The sequence below is a fragment of the Lissotriton vulgaris genome, chromosome 6 (assembly GCF_964263255.1).
Source record: "Lissotriton vulgaris chromosome 6, aLisVul1.2, whole genome shotgun sequence".
In the NCBI taxonomy this organism is placed as follows: domain Eukaryota; kingdom Metazoa; phylum Chordata; class Amphibia; order Caudata; family Salamandridae; genus Lissotriton; species Lissotriton vulgaris.
Genome location: NC_141694.1, coordinates 150,005,870 through 150,017,937, shown reverse-complemented (window position 1 = coordinate 150,017,937; position 12,068 = coordinate 150,005,870).

Below are 12,068 nucleotides of genomic sequence, written 5' to 3'. Positions count from 1 at the left end.
CTCCCTTTTCGGAGCCTAAAAGAGGAATTCCGGTTGTCTGAATCGGACAGGATGCGTTACTGGCAGGTGAGGCATTGGGCGTTACAACCACAAGTGCTGGAGTTAGCGGACAGAAGGTTGTCACCGTACGAGAAGTGGCTGATCACACGCACGTCCGACACTAAACACATCTCTGATCTTTACAAACTGTTGCAGCCGCCACCCTTCCACTTTCACAACCCAGGCAGGGAGCTGTGGAATCGAGAACTAGGCAGGACGCTGAGCCATAAGGAATGGGACCAGATATCGTATCGGGCTAGGCATTCTGCATACCATATAGGGCTCACTGAAACGTTCACCAAAGTATCAGCTTATTGGTACTATACTCCAGAAAGATTACACAAGATGAATCATAATGTTGAAAACACCTGTTGGCGAGAGTGTGGACAGATAGGCACCTTGACACATGTACTATGGGATTGTCCCCTGCTAGAGTCCTACTGGAAAGAGGTGCTTGATGAGATTGACACGCACTTTGGTATAGAGCTCCCCCACCTCCCAGCTTACACACTGTTAGGCCTCCCAAATGGGCTGATGTACCCCTTGAAGTCGCGTAGGGGAAGACAGATAGCAATAGCTTTGGGGTCAGCGGTGCAAAACATTTTAATACACTGGCGCTCAACTGTCATCCCCTCTGCCGTGGGTTGGCTTCATAGATTGTGGCATGTCCTGGGTATGGAAAAACTATCACTTATGGTGGCGGGGGAAGCGGAACAATTTGAGGAACTGTGGCAACCATTCCATGCTCTACTAACCACGGAATTTAGGGAGCTCACATGTCCAAGGTATCTCAGACTGCTGAGACTCACTCCGCCGATGGCACACACGGCCTAAGAACTCACTATCTGGGTATGGGTAGCGCCGACGGGCAGCGTTGTGGACATGATGTACATGGAAGGACAGACTCTGGATGGGGAGGGTAGGGACTGGGGGGGTCTAGGGAGGGCATGGGCGTTGGGGAGGTAGTTCTGCAAAATTTGAAAGAGTAAAGAGAGACTGCACCATCTTTGTTTTGTATTATAATGGTATTTGCTGAATCTTTGCTGAAGGAGGCTGCGCTGCATGGACCTAATGCACGGCGTACTCACCTAGATAACCTCCTGGGGTACTGCGCAATCATTCTTGCCTGTATGTTTAATTTTCTTTCTCTGTACTCATTCAATAAAATACTTTAAACATAAACTAGTATATGTGAGTATTGGTGTATATAAGTGAGTATATGTGAGAGTGAGCGATTGGAAGACTTCCTGTATAAATAAGTACGTGTTTCTATAAGTGAGTGTTTATGAGAGTAAGTATGTGTAAGTTTCTGTAGAAGTAAGTGTGGTGGTGTGTGTATAACTGTATATGCAAGTCAATGGATATTTGATACTTTGTTTTCATGTGTGACTATGTGTGTGAGTAACTAGGAATGAGTGGTGGTGTGTAACAGGAGATATAGGTGTATGAGCACATATGATGAGTGAGTACATGTATGAGTGACTGTATAGGACTGTTGGTGAATGAGTGGATGTGTGTGTAGATCTTAGAATTACTGAATAGGTGTGTTGTAACTGGTATTGGTATGTCCATTGTTTTGAAAATGTTCGTTTATATTTTAGAGTGTGTTTATCAAAGGTTAAATTAAGTTAGGGGATCAGCCACTCTATCACAATGATGATGTCATCAGTGATGTCATCAGTGATGTCATTTGAGATGCCATCAGTGATGTCATGAGTGATGTCAGACCATGTTATGAGTGATGTAATATGTGACGTCATCAGCAGTGCATTGCGGGCGCGCGAGTTATAATTAGCTGAACTAACTATAACGGGGGAATTTCTATGGGTTTGTACGAGTGAAGAATGTCCAACTAACTATAACGTTCCTGAAACCTATGCTGTTTTTAGTGAATTTTTAAGGTTTTTTAAATGCTAATTTCTAACTATATAGTGCCTGACACCTATGGTTTTTTCAGTGAATTTCAAAGGTTTTTTAAATGCTAATTTCGAACTTTAACGTGCCTGTAACATATGGTTTTTTACGTGAATTTCTAAGGTTTTTTAAATTCTAGTTTCTAACTATGCCTACAGAGGTAGGACATGTGAAGAAAGAAGAAAAACGCATAGAAAGAAGCAAAAGAAATGCAGAAAGAAGCAACAGAAGTCCTCAAAGATGAAGAAAAGTGCAGGAAGAAGCAAGACGTGGAGAAAGAACAGAGGAGCAGAAAGAGGCCTTGTTGCAAAATCATCCTGTGCCCTTAACTTTTTCAGATGGGTACTGGTGATAACTGACTCTGACTAACCAGGCCTAGAGCCAGTGCTAGGCTAAAAGACACTTAGAATACAGTGAAAACATCTACATACACTAGGGAACACTATGCATTGGGGTACCCCTGTGATTAGCATGACCTCCTCTGTAAGGCCCTAGTACATAATAGGGCAGAGGGATTAAAACTATCTCTAAATCAGAGGTGCAGAAAGAACTCGCCCCTCCCTTCACAACTGCAAACGCGCACGTGGCGTGTTTTAAGTTGGGGGATTAAGTCTCCTTGAATTCTGAGGGTCCCTGGGGTCCAACTAGCCCACCAGGTACCTCCTGTAAGTACCACAGAGCTGTGTTGCAGAGAGGTGTAAAAACGTGCATGGCTTGGACCACCTTTCTGTAAGGCAGGTCTCTGGCAGTTACTGGAGGTACCTGGTGGGCTAGTGGGCCCCAAGGGGCCCTCAGGATTGAAGGGGAATCAATTCCCCAACTTGAAACTCGCCACAGGGCGTGTTTGCACACATGCCACCTCAAGCCCATCTCCCTCCCTTTACCTCTGTGCAAACGCCCCCCACGGCGTGTTTTAAGTTGGGGGATTAAGTCCCCTTGAATCCTGAGGGTCCCTGGGGTTCAACTAGCCCACCAGGTACCTCCAGTAAGCGCCACAGAGCTGCATTGCAGAGAGGTGTAAAAAGGGGCATGGCCTGGATCACCTCTCTGCAAGGCAGGCCTCTGGCGCTTTTTGGAGGTAACTGATGGGCTTGTTGGCCCACAGGGGCCCTCAAGATTGAAGGGGAATTAATTCCCCAACTTAAAACGCGCCACAGGGCATGTTTACACACATGTCACCTTAGGCCCTGCGCCCTCCCTTTACCACTGTGGGCACCCAGGGACACTGCAGGAACTGGCCCTGGGTGTGGCGGTCCCCAGGGCCATCATTGGCTCCAGGAGGGGGGCCAAGCGGCCCCCCTCACATTATATGCAGAGCCCCGGGGAGGTGGTGGTCCCCTGGCCCGGGGTCTGCCACGGACCCCCAAATTAGCATATTCGTGCCCAGGGGAGGTGGCGGTCCCTGAGGCATGTGGGGGGGCTTGAGCCCACCACACAGGAGTTTTTTTGTTTTTTTTTTAAAGCCCCAGGGTCGGCGGTCCCCAGGGCAGTGGCGGGCCATGTGCCCCCAACAAATTAAACAATTAAAACCCTGGGGGTGGCGGTCCCTGAGGCTTGGAGGCCTTTGAGGCCAACCACACATTTTAAAATTAGCCCGGGGGTGGCGGTACCCGGGGCTGGGGGGGCTGCGTGCCCCCCCAACTATGTAATCAAGCCCTGGGGAGGTGGTGATCCCTGGGGCAGTGTGGGGGAATTGGGGGCCCCCCACACTTTTTTCTTTCACTGCCCCCGGGACCTGGCCCACCCGGGAGCTAAATATTAAGGAAGCGCGGGAGCCCTTGCTTAGTTTTGTTAATTTTCTTGGCTGGATTCCTGACTTTTAACAAAAACAATGCTTTTTTGGCCCTGGGGGTCCTGTGGGACCCCCTGAGCAGGCCTAGGGGTCAGGGTGTTTCTAACCTGCTCCCTTATCTTGTTTAGCGCGTTTCTTTTTCTCTTTTCTTGTGCCTTGGTTCTACTGAAAAGGTAAGAATGCCTTCAAGGGAATTTGTTTTAGTACGTATTTAGTAATATTAAATAGCTTTAAAAGGATGAATTCATAATCCTTAATGTGAACAAATCAAGTACTATTAGACTCTAATTCAATGTAAACTCAATTTTGACAGGACACAACATATAAACAAAACACGAGGTGTATTAGAAAAATAGATTTTTATCAAAAGAATTTTTAAATTAGACACTTCATATACAGATAAGTAAACAAACAAAGAATAGTTCTGTGGGTACTCACAAAAATAAATCAATACGTGACTCAACAGAACCTAAACGACATCTATCCCCAGTCACATTGAATAAAACAAAATAGGGATAAGATGTAGGGTCGACGTTTCGGTTTCCTAAGAGTTATTTGAAGAAACCATCTTCAGGACTGCTGTCAATTGAAATCTGTACAGAGATATTGTAATCTATTTAAAGCAGCAAACAAAGATTGTATTACATCAACCTTTGGGACCAGTATGAATACCGAGCCGAGTCAGAAATTATCTTGCCGCATGTAGAAAATAATTACTAGTAACTAGTAACAAACAGAATGCCGCGCAACGTGCAGTTGATCACGTTGCGCGGCATTCTGTTTGTTACTAGTTTTTCGCCCAATGACTTGGTGATTCTCCGCTTTGAAATTCATTTTCTACATGCGGCAAGATAATTTCTGACTCGGCTCGGTATTCATACTGGTCCCAAAGGTTGATGTAATACAATCTTTGTTTGCTGCTTTAAATAGATTACAATATCTCTGTACAGATTTCAATTGACAGCAGTCCTGAAGATGGTTTCTTCAAACAACTCTTAGGAAACCGAAACGTCGACCCTACATCTTATCCCTATTTTGTTTTATTCAATGTGACTGGGGATAGATGTCGTTTAGGTTCTGTTGAGTCACGTATTGATTTATTTTTGTGTGTACCCACAGAACTATTCTTTGTTTGTTTACTTATCTGTATATGAAGTGTCTCATTTAAAAATTCTTTTGATAAAAATCTATTTTTCTAATACACCTCGTGTTTTGTTTATATGTTGTGTCCTGTCAAAATTGAGTTTACATTGAATTAGAGTCTAATAGTACTTGATTTGTTCACATTAAGGATTATGAATTCATCCTTTTAAAGCTATTTAATATTACTAAATACGTACTAAAACAAATTCCCTTGAAGGCATTCTTACCTTTTCAGTTTAATTGCCCAAGCCCTCAAGGGTTTATTTGGGTCGCTCACTTTTTGTTAATCGGTTCTACTGAGGCACAAGATGGCTGCCAACACTTCCTGGTTTGAAGTGTTGACAGCCAATTAGAATACAGCTCGTGATCGGCAGGGTGCGCGGATCCTCCGTGCCTCTATATACTGAAAATTTTATTTTTTTATTTTTTCAGCAACTACTAAACGGATTTACAACATTTAAGAACAAGAGTTCTTTCTGAGACAAGGACTACCTTTATGCCAAATTTGGTGTAAATCTGTTCAGCAGTTCGGGCTGTAGTCGTGTCTAAAGTTTACTATGGGAATTAACATGGAGAAAACATGTTTTGGGACCCCCCTTTTTTCTCAGCCCCCGCTTGCTGAATCACCCCGAAACTTTCAAGATAGGAGCGGACTGGAGCGCCCCACTAGTTTTGAATTTTTTTCGAAGATTCGTCAACCGGCGCCAAAGTAATTGGGAAACAATAAACGCCTTTTGAATAGAAACAAGGTTCTAACTATAACTACCTACTGGTGACCGCCAGTAGGCAATATATATATATATATATATATATATATTACCTACTGATGTTCGTTAGTAGATAGTTATAGTTAGAACCTTGTTTCTATTCAAAAAGCATTTTTTTTCTTGCCAGTATCTTTGGCACTGGTTGACGAATCTTCGTGACATTTTCAAAACTAATAGGGCGCTCCGCTCAGCTCCTGTCTTGATAGTTTCAGGGTGATTTGTCAATCGGGGCCCGAGAAAAAATGGGGGTCCCAAAACTTGTTTTCTCCATGTTAATTTCCATAGGAAAATTTAGACACGGCTACAACCCGAACTGCTGAACGGAATTACACCAAATTTGGCAAAAAGGTAGCTTTTGGTCCAGAAAGCACTCTTTTCTTTAAATTATGTAAATCCGTTTAGTAGTTTTGGAGAAATTTAAACATTTACAGATATTGATATTTGAGAATTGTGAGATCTGATTGGCTGAAACCTCCCGATCACAAGCTTGTTTCTGATTGTCTGTCAACACTTCAAATCAGGAAGTGTTGGCAGCCATCGAGTCACATGAAAAAAGGTGAGGAAAGCGATGAAAAACAAGAAAAAGGGGCAGGGTAAAAACACCTTGTCCCCCTAGGACTGCTTAGGGAGTCCGACAGGGACCTCCATCCAGGGCCAAAAAAAGCATTTTTATTTTTGGTATCATCAGTGATGTCATTTGAGATATCATCAGTGATGTCACTAACCATGTCATGAGTGATGTAATATGTGATGTCATCAGCAGTGCATTGCGTGGGTGCGAGTTACAGTTAGCTCAACTAACTATAACGGCCAAATTTCTCTGGTTTTGTAGGAGTGAAATGTCCAACTAACTAAAACGTCCCTGAAACCTATGGTTAAAGAGAGAGCCCAAACCTTTGAGGCAGGTAATCTCAGGAACCACAGCGCCAATCACAACACCCAATACAGCGTTGGATAGGGCAGTTGCAGCAGAAGGACATAGGCTATGCAGACGCCCACCATATACATTTAAAAGGTAAAAGAACCGTGCCAGGAAAGTAGTCCCTTGTGGGTGTGTCTGCGTTGTGCTGTGGGCGTGTGCTGGGGGCGTGACAAACGCTGGGGGCGTGTGGTACGTTCCGCCCTTCATGCCATGTCTAATATCCTGTGCTGTGGGCGTGTGCTGGGGGCGTGTGCGGGGTGCGGGGTTACGAAAAAAACACATCAAATATATGTTTGTATATATGTGTATTTAGATATATATTGTTTGTTGCTGAAATAAACCGCTGTTATCTGCTGCCACCGGAGTGCTGTTTTCCTTTCTTGATGGGAGAGGATTTTGAGCGTACAATATATATATATATATATAACGGGAACCGTCATTTCAAATCTTCCTCCCACGGAAAGAAAATAACGCAGAGTAAGCCCAGAATCTGTGCAAATCTTAGTGCTTTATTGTGCAATCTAGCAGCCAGCCATCCGCCATGACGCGTTTCGCCTCTGGGTCGAGGCTTGATCACATGACTATATATATATATATATATATATATACACACATTTTTTTATTTTAATTAAAACATTTATTCTTTTAAATTGCATTATTTATATTATTTTTATTTATTATTTTATTTTATTCCCCTTTACACCCTAACAACTAATCCCACCCTGCTCCCTTTAAATACCCCTGCACCCCATAATCATAACCCACCCTTACTCCTTAAAATACCCCAACACCCTTAAACACTAACCCATCTTAACCCTATAAATATACCCTGTACCCCAAACCTATCCCTAAACCCTAAAAATACCCCTGTACCCCAAAACCCAAACCTAGCCCTGAACCCTATAAATACCCCTGTACCTCAAAACCCAAACCTACCCCTGAACCCTAAAAATACCACTGTACCCCAAAACCCAAACCTACTCCTGAACCCTAACATACCCCTGTACCCCAAAACACAAACCTAGCCCTGAACCCTTAAAATACCACTGTACCCCAAAACCCAAACCTACCCCTGAACCCTAAAAATACCCCTGTACCCCAAAACCCAAACCTAGCCCTGAACCCTAAAAATAATCCTGTATGTCAAAACCCAAACCTACCCCTGAACCCTAAAATACCCCTGTACCCCAAAACCCAAACCTAGCTCTGAACCCTAAAAATACCCATGTACCCCAAAACCCAAACCTAGCCCTGAACCCTTAAAATACCCCTGTACTCAAAAACCCGAACCTACCCCTGAAACCTAAAAATACCCCTATACCCCAAAACCCAAACCTAGCCCTGAACCCTAAAAATACCACTGTACCCCAAAACCCATACCTATCCCTAAACCCTAAAACTACCCCTGTACCCCATAACCCAAAACTATATCTGAACCCTTAAAATACCCAAACACCCCAAAACATATACCTCAGTACCCCAAAACATATACCCCTATACCCATACTTACCTTATCCAAACATTAAAAAAAAACATGCTTTTACCATTCATGCATTTACAACGAATTTCTTTGTAAATGTCTGCGTGGTAAAAGCATATAAAATATAATGCCATGCTTTATAACGGCATTGTGGAGTCATGGTACTTTTGTAATGAAAGTATGTGGAGTGATGGTATGCGGAAAGAAAGTTGCAGAATAATGGGTGTTTACCCTCCCCGGTAAGTACATTGGCGGCACGGCGGCCCACATCTCCAGCAACATGCTCATATTTTTTCACCACCCATTTGAAAAATGCACAGGTCTCTCTCATTGATGGCCAGCACAGACATACACTTTTAGGCACACCTCCCGCCACAAGTTCTAGAATTGCGAACTTTAGAGCTGCGGAGCTACGTTCAAATCTCGGCATGAGCTGAACAACCTGTGATTCCAGCCAAATCGCTTTGTCTCCCCGTGCCTACCACAAATGAATGTGTTCTTCTGTAATGTAAATTGTGCTCATGCCATGTTGGTGAGTTCGCGCTATATAATATTGCAAGGAAAAATAAAGTAGGGAAACTCGAGTTCACACACTACTGAACGCGCGCTCAGCAGTGCGCTGTGAATCGGAGCGTTTCACAGGCCTGTCACAGATAAGAAATGCTACCAAAACGAATAATCCTACAAAACAATATACTACTGGCCGGCAGCAATTCATACCCGGACAACGTGGGGACGGGCTGCTAGTATATATATATATATATATATATATATATATATATATATATATGAAAAAAGCAGTCCCTGTTCCGTCAATGGTCGGCGGAACACAACAGGTTTAGACCTCCAATGGCCCCACAGAGTGCAGCGAAAATCAAGCCAAGAAACCAATCAAGCCTCAAGGGAGTTGCAGAATGGCGATTTATTTAATAAAAGATGACACGTTTCACTCCACTAGGGAGCTTGTTCAATATATATATATATATATATATATAATATATATATATATATATATATATATATATATATATATATATATATATATATATATATATATATATCCTACTGGCGGTCGCAAGTAGGTAGTTATAGTTAGGATTATTTTCAATGCAAAATCTCAACATTCTATTGTGAATAACTTTGGTGCCGGTTGAGGAATGTGCCTGAAAATTTCCTCAAATTTGCCTCGTGGCGCCCCGGTCATTCCCTGAAAGTCTGGGGGGGATTCAGTCAAGCGGGGGCCGAGATAAAAGGGGCATCCCAAAACGTGTTTTCCCCATGTTAATTTCCATAGGGCGGTCGACCTCACTTTTAGCCCGAACGGCTGACTGGATTTCCACCAAACTTGGCAAAATTGTAGGGACTGGTACCCCGATGTGCCTTTGCTATGTCTCAAGATATATGCTCCGGTGGTTTTTACAAAAATTAACTTTGAAAAAATATATATTGGGCTACATTGGGCTATATATATGTTAGAGCCCAAATGTAGCCCAATGTAGCCCAAAGATGGCCACCAGAGACAAAAAAAAGCAAAGGTAGCCCAAATATCAGCCAGATGTAGCCCAACTATAGCCCAATGACAGAATGTCCCAGAGTGTTCTAAAGAACAACTAGAGTGCTAACAGTCTTACTTATGACAAAAGGATGGCACACCTGAAGTCATCTTGATTGGAATAAAGTGTTAACACTTAAAACATTTAATTTGCAAAGGAACAAAATGAGGGGGTTCATTTTGCCATAGAAATTATGATTAGTGCTGAAGAAAGAAAAATTAGGGCACATTTTGAGTGACTTCTCAAATCCTCTTATATTTCATTAAAAAAATTCTGATATGCAGTCTCCCAAGATGGCCACCAGACACAAAAGAACCCAAATGTAGCCAAAATATCAGCCAGATGTAGCCATCTATAGCCCAATGACAGAATGTCCCAGAGTGTTCTAAAGAACAACTAGAACGCTAACAGTCCCACTTATGACAAAAGTATGGCACACCTGAAGTCATCTTGATTGGAATAAAGTGGTAACACTTAATACATTTAATTTGAAAAGGAACAAAATGAGGGGTTTCATTTTGCCATAGAAATTGTATATATATATATATATATATATATATATATATATATATATATATATATAAACGCAATCTTCAGACCTCCACACACGAGCGGCGAAAGAAGAGGCAGACCCCACGTTGTCCGGGCAAGTTATTTATTTCGTGCCTTTCAAAAATGTAACGTTTCGAGTACAGATGTACTCTTGTTCACATATATATATTCACTGAAAAAACCATAGGTTTCACACCAGTTATAGTTAGGAATTAGCATTTAAAAAACCTATTAAATTCACTGAAAAAACCATAGGTTTCACACCAGTTATAGTTAGGTGGAAATTTTACTCGCATAAAACCATTGAAATTCCCACGTTATAGTTAGTTGGACTCACTATAACTTGCGTGTGCAATGCACTGCTGATGACGTCACATATTACATCACTCATGACATGGTCAGTGACATCACTCATGACATCACTGATGACATCTCAAATGACTTCACTGATGACATCATCCAGTAAATGTGTATCTTTCTGAAAAATAAATATTTTTTATATTTTTATTTATCAATCTTTATTTCGGCCGTATGGCCATCAAAGGTATGCACCTGTTACAACACATTTTTTACTCGGCACTACCACTACAACGCAGGCATTACAACGCATACCGTTACAACGCATTGCGCTGGGGGGCGCTCTAGGATAAGAGGTAAGTTTAATTTACTATCCAACACCTTCCCTAGGGTCCACGGGGACTGGAGTTAGAATAGTAAATTATACTTACCACTATCCAGCACACCAAAGCGCTATGCGTTGTAGCGGTATGCGTTGTAAATACCGCGTTGTAATGGTATGCGGAGTAAAAGTATGCGTTGTAACGACATACATCCGCCATCAAAGATACACAATAAAAACATATACAGCCATTATAAAATCATCCACAATCAGTACAAGATTATACACTGTAAAATTATTCATTTTTGTGTTTTAAAAAAAACTACTGAAGTACATTTAAAATTGTAGACTTGTCTTTAAGTAGGAACCTGCGACTTCAGAATACGGGTGTGGGTGTGCCAGACATTGGTAAGAAATTTTGCTAATGCAAACACGATTGGACTTGAAACATCGGTTTTTAAAATTCTGTACATCGGGAGATACTCCCAACAACCAAGATTTCTAATGAGTGGAAGGAGCCAATATTTCCTAGATGCCTTATAAGTTGGGCAAAACAGGACCACATGTAGGTCACTTTCCTCCGCACAAGAGCATGCCGGGCACTGCTTGGAGGAGGGCGGGGTTGACCAGGAGCTGGTAAAGGATCGGAAAGGCAATGTGCCATATCTCCATTGGAGAAACAGCTTCCTGGCCAGCACGGGGGACATGGCGTCCAGAACCCTCTCCAGTCTATATGAGTCCTTGCTTAACGCAAATACAGATGTTAAAGACCCCTCCCCCTGACAATCCAAAGCAGTTACTAGTTTCTGTTCATGGTAGGCATTGACCAAAGCTCTCCGTGAGATGTTTAATGAGGCGCTAGCAGGATCGGACCAAAGGTCGGGGAACCCCAGTCTTGTACAGGATTTTTGGATATAATTTATCCAGGGGATCTGTAACGCTTTAGGATGGGTTAGAAGCTCCCTCAATTCAGCCCTATAAGCGGAGAGTTCTTCACTGCTCCAAAGCCTTCGCCAGAAAACTATGGGTCTGAGACCTAGTTCGTCAGTTATTGGTCTCAGTCCCAGATCCATCCTCAGGGGAAGGAGCGAGGTACTGGGCGGGAGAGCAACTATCTGTCTGATAAAGTTGTTTTCAGTTAAAGACAGACTGCGGGTGGATGTGTGGCCCAATAGTTCCGCCCCGTACATAATAGCGCCCCTGGCCCGCGTCTTATAGATCTAAATGAGTGGCCCCAATGGACGGTATGTGGAGCTTTTCATCATCCGGGCGATACCCCCAGTGGTC